The sequence below is a fragment of the Lepisosteus platostomus genome, chromosome 3 (assembly GCF_059453375.1).
Source record: "Lepisosteus platostomus isolate fLepPlt1 chromosome 3, fLepPlt1.hap1, whole genome shotgun sequence".
NCBI lineage: Eukaryota > Metazoa > Chordata > Actinopteri > Semionotiformes > Lepisosteidae > Lepisosteus > Lepisosteus platostomus.
Window position 1 is genome coordinate 54,021,194 of NC_142613.1, and position 6,000 is coordinate 54,027,193.

The following is a 6,000-nucleotide window of genomic DNA, read 5'->3' on the forward strand; positions in this document are numbered from 1 at the left end:
AAATCATTCAGGAGCTTTTTGTCTTTACCATTTTGTTCCTGAATGCACAGGCAACATGTACTTGACTTGCAAGAAACTAACTCAATGGACAATCAACACTCATTGATCATTTACTTTGTAATGGGTGTAAATCCCAGAAAAACAAGATTGCATCATCTACAGTAACTATGGACATAGAGGAAATGAGGCAGAACACAGACCAGAACAACTTTGTAAATGTTATTGTATAAACCCAGAAAACAATCAGTAACAAGCAAAATTCCACTCACTCTTTGATTGCGCTCATTCTGCATGTTACCTGAATCTATTACAGCATTCTTCTGCTTATTTACTGAAAACAAACTAGGCCTGCAGAAGACTGCAACGTGGGAGTACTTGCTATTCAAAGTGTCTGTGACTCACGCTGTCACACAACACGTTCTAAAGCCCCGTCTCCAAAACGCTAAAAATAGAGAATGTGTAAAAGTGAGGCTGCAGCGTGCAGGAAGTGAGGGGAACCGGCAGCGAACAGCGAGCGGCGGGCAGAAACGGAGGAGCTGGCTGCCATGCGGACGCAGCTCCGGAAAGAGGAAACCGAGCGAGGCGGGCGGCCACAAGAGACAGCGCCGAGAAAGGAAAAGCACACCGCGCCAGAGACCGGGGCCCGCACACTCTCGAAGACTGCGCAGTCTTGAGGACAAGATTAAAGACCACAGGACTAAAAGAACTTCATCTCTTCAGATCCTCTTGTCTGGAAACATACACATATGTTCAATATGGTTATTATATCTAGACTATAAAAATAATAGACAGAAAAGTCTTTACTGATCCCGAAGGGAAACTGAGGTGTTACAGCAGCCCAGCCCAAGGCAAGCAAAAACAGACATCAGAATACACTAAAAATTTAAATACAATAAGTACAGCAATACAAGATAACATATATAGAGTTAGGTGTGTGCAAAATATGCTCATAGTCACTGCAAAACAATAAAATATGTACAAAATGCACATAGGTAAATACAGGTTGAAAGTACCACAGCATAAACAGTATATTAATGCAGTGTCCATAAAGTACAATAGTGCAACATGCTGTCCATAGATGAGCAGATGAAGGGCCAATAATCATCATCATCTTTTAATGTTGATGATATAAGAATAAGGGATTTAATATTGGACGGAGTGTAGTTCCTTATTTAATTTGTAATATAGTTTAAACTAGTTTCACAATTTCTTCTCATCCACATTTTTCTAAAAATTTCTGGGGGATTAAAACTCTTAAAGTCTAAAGTTTTAAATTCTGAGCTATCTTCTGAATCAGAGCTATTAGTAATGTTTATAATATGTGGAAAGGTGAATGAAAGAAAACACCTTAGTGAAATTAACTGTACAGGCTGTATACAAGTCAGCTTTTTACGAAATAGAGGTTTCGAAAAAGGGAGTATTCATATCCTGTCATTCATCGAGCGGAACCACAACTGTTACTGATTTAGCTGATGTTTGGTAATATCTCTGTTTTATGAAAACACATACTCATTATGAAGGGACAGTTATTACTCCTCTACATAGGATACATGCACAGACAAAGCTGAACTACAACAGATTAATCTTTTTTCTATGAACTGTTTGACTGTCTTCAGCTCCTAAACATGTTTAAAATAAAATCCATACATTCTTAGTAGAAAAAAATATTGCAGATACTCTGATCAATTAATTTGTCCAGACTTCAATTAAGTAATAAAGCTTGTGCAATGACATGCACCAGACTGGAAATCAGACTGCAATCAGGCTGGTTTCAGGAATGCCTAATAATTGTACTCCCATTAACCATAGGGCATCCAAGATTAGTAATAGTCAGGGTATGAAGCTACCATTCAGAGTTTACTTTGAGATTCAAGCTGAAACACGATGCCTCACTCTATCTCAGGAAACGATACTGCCAATGTCTGTTTTTGTATAAAATTATTGTTTACTTAGCTCTTGACGGCAGGTACTGAATGTTTTTTCCTCATCTAAAGCCATTGTTAATGCTTTCAAACAAAATAAAGCAGGAAAGCAAGTCTATGTTCAAGAGCAGCATTGACATCATTTTACTTTGAAGCCTAAGATTTTCTTTTCAGTTCTAAATAAGTACTGATTTTTTTCTTTCTTTAAATATAAATATTTAAAATGGTTGTCCAGCAAGTTTAAACAGTGGATTTAATGTGTGAAGCGTCTTGACATGACAAACGCTCTTGTTTGTAACAGCTAACCCTTTTAATAAACAACAATTAGGGAATACAAGAGACTTAGAAATGATTGAAGAGTACTTTACTAAGATTTGAACTTAAATTTTGCTCACGGACTGAATTTGGTGAGAGCTTATTTAAAAGCTCAGTAAGCGTCGGTTTTGGCGCATAACTCAAAAGAATTGTATAGAACACACAGAAGTCAATCTTTTAACAACTAGGAGTTGCTCTGAAATAACTTTGAGAGCTCAACAAAAAGCAACTGAAAGAAAACAACAAAAACATTACAATAAAATGAGGAACAGGAGAGAGTTCTGGAAAGTGTGACAGTAATGATCAGGAGGAGCAATCTTACTTCTACATTATAAACATGTCCACATCGATGGTATTGACAAAACTGAAATGTAAAAATGTAATTATGAAATACTTTCTGTTTTTAGTTAATAGAAAAGGTGAGTCTCAGTGATTATAAACACAGCCACAGCAATGTAGGATCGTAATACCAGAACACCAAATAATATGGCTACACAAATAAAACACCTAATAACCTAACAATGTTTGATACAATCGGAATGATACAAGACATACAACAGGAATTAAAGCACCAAATGGAATGCAGGAGGTACATCTTGGTTTTTAAATTCGTACTCCAGTTTATTGTGCTAGGCATGGCCATATTCACCTTATGGCGATGGGACATTCCCACAGGTTATGGGGCAGCGAACGTGCGCATCTCAGTGTTATACAGTAAGTGCAGCTCTGAAGATACAGGTCAAGCAGACCCCAGTGCAGATTTAACAGCGCTACAGAGAATGACCGTACAGTGTCTGAAACCACATACAGTACTTATATGTCTTTATTTTTTAATGACATGTTTCTTAGAGGACACCCTCACAGTACAAACAGCTTAGATCTTAACTCTACAGTGGTTGATCGTGCAAAGGCTCTTTATGAAAGGTATTTTGACACACCTGGTTTTCCCAGTAAACACTAATGTAAAAAAATGTGTGACGTACACCACACACTACCAAAGCAATAATTAACAAGGAGTTATTGTCTATTTATTTAGGAGTGTGTAAAGCAAAAGTGTGAATCTGTGTCATCCTTCCACAATATATTGACGTACCTCCCGCCTGGCCCTGGAGTGTAAACACACGCAGTGAGGATATGAAGTGCTCGTCAAAACATAACCTTCAGGAGTGAATAAACATTCACATACAGCCACTCATCTGTTCATACACCCAATTAGACCTGCACTCTCAACGTGCCTTAGAGAAAGGTTCCCCAGACCTGGTCCTGGAAGGTTTCGGCCAGTCCAGCTAGGCCATTAACCAGACCTAATTCAATTCATTAAGGGCTTAAGGGGACCAGTTTGACAGCTTGGCATGGCTCTTCAAGTGCTGGTGCTTAAGAAAGACCTGGAACACCTGCAGATTCTTTATCCATCCAGGACCAGGATTGGGCATTCCTGCTTCAGGGTCCTGGACAGCCCCAGTCCAGTGCTGTTTATACAGCAACTAGTCTTTAAATAACTGATTTTTCAGGCTCTGAGCCATTTTACGATAATCAATTTAACAGGTGGCTAAATTAAGTCATCATTAGGGTTCATCACATCACATCACTTTCCAGTGGCCCGAAACCTATCCCGGGAAATACTGGATGCAAGGTGGGATACACCCCGGATGCCATTCCATCACAGAGCGCACATGGACACACAGACACACACACACTCACACCGGGACCAATTTTACAGAAGACATTTAACCTACCAGTAGGTCTTTGGATTGTGGGAGCGAACAGGGGCATCTGGAAGGAAACCCAGGTGAACACGGAGAGAACATGCAATCTCCACACAGATAGCAGCCCAGGTATTGAACCCAAGGCCCCAGCACTGTGAAGCAGCAATGCTAACCACTGCACTACCATGCTGACCAATTTAGAGATCAAGTGAAACAAACAAATCAGAACATTCTTCAGCTCTAAAGGACCAATGCTCCTTTCATTGAGATATGACCCGTTTAATTGCTTAAACAGGTGTTTCTAATCTTTAAATAGGTGATTCAGAGTGCCCTATGAATAACTGAATTGGAGCTCTCCAGGACCAGGATTGGAGATCCTTTGACACAGGGCGACCTGTAATATTAACTGAACTTGGGCTCCAGAACCAGGCTAGAAGACCTCTGCACTCGAAGATTTAATCATGCCAGTTAAAAGAGACTTGCAGCCCTAAGCATTGACCTACATCCTTGTAATTCATCCTTGTAATCACATTCTGCAGACATATAAAAACAGTTCTGTGATGTTGTATTTGTTAGCACAATAACATTGAGCCTCCACTGTGCGGTTTTGCCTTGTTTGTGAACAAGCGATTTCTGGAGTCGGGGTGGGGAACGGTAGTGTGTTTATGCCACAGCTGTGTAAACAATAATGAAGCAGATACACTCATGAGAGGTGTAAATATCATAATTCCAATTTCGATTCCACTGCAGATGTTAAAGAGGCCTAATATTACACGTCATTTTGCATTCTTCTCTAACCTTAATGCTAGGTTTTAGATTGAGGAAGGCAGCCTTCCCAGACTTTTTTGGGAAACCCTGTGAGAAATATAAATGTTTAACTTGTGGGGGAAAAAAAAGAAAGGCAATTTGCTGGAGAATTTCAAAATTGATTTTTCATGATAGTCGCCCCATGATAAGAGTAGTATATATTTTTTTTTTTTAAATGAGGTGGACAGGCCCAGCCTCTGCCTCTTCCCCAGCGAAACGCGACCTAGTTTAACTCTGGAGTCTCCCCAATTTGCAGATGTGGCAGGAGACAGCTCTTGTAACGTGTCTGACTCGGGGATGTAGAGGTCCTGTATCGCCAGTTCCACTGATTTCCAGATCTCTTGTCCTGATTGAATGTTCTCTAAGTCACTTCTGTGGTGAATGTGTAATAATTTGTGATAGGTCACGGGTCTTTTTTAGCTAGATTCATCCACAGCACAGAGACATGGTTTCATCACTGAAGTGCCTGGCGCAGGGAGCTTGGCTGGGACCGAGCAGCCAGTCAGAGCAGCTCATCACACAAAAGATAGACCCAGGAAACTGCATGAATGGGGTTGAGACAGGACGTAGCCTTAAACTCACAGTCAGACAGGAACTGGGGCAGCTCAGATTTCTAAAATGGACTGCACTAGGCTGTGGTGCAGCACCTCAGGGTTTCATGAGACTGTCACAAGTTGTGACATTCAAACACTGCTTCGGTTTAATTTCTCTCCTTGTCTCAAAGTCATAGCCATTGAGACAAGAGTCCTATTATCCCAGCGCTCCACACGTGGCCTGTTTCCTCAGACCCCTACACAAGAAGAATCTTCTATAACATGTGGTACGTCCGATAATCTGCATTTAAATTGTTTTAAACAAGTTGTATTTGGATGACCGACAAAGTCATTTTCGCTCGTAGCAGGTATTCAAACTCCTCCACCTCACTGACATAGTGACCCCACCGGATCTTGCCAGAGTGAACAGTGAAACACGAAGCAGGGGGCGCAAGTGGAAATTGTGTGGAAGCCCATTTGAAAACCGAGAACGAGGCTCTTTTTTCCTCAGAGGGCCGTGGGAGTGTGGCCGTGTTTTGATCAATTACGTACTCGCTACCTAGATGGGCCGATACCCTGGCTTGTAAAAAAAAAAAGCTGGATAAGATCCTCAATGAATCCTCAATTTACCACTCACAAATGAACTAGATCAGCGGCATTCCCTCTTGTTTCTAACCTTTCTTATGTGCTAGTGGTCTTAGGTTGAGGAGTGGCTGA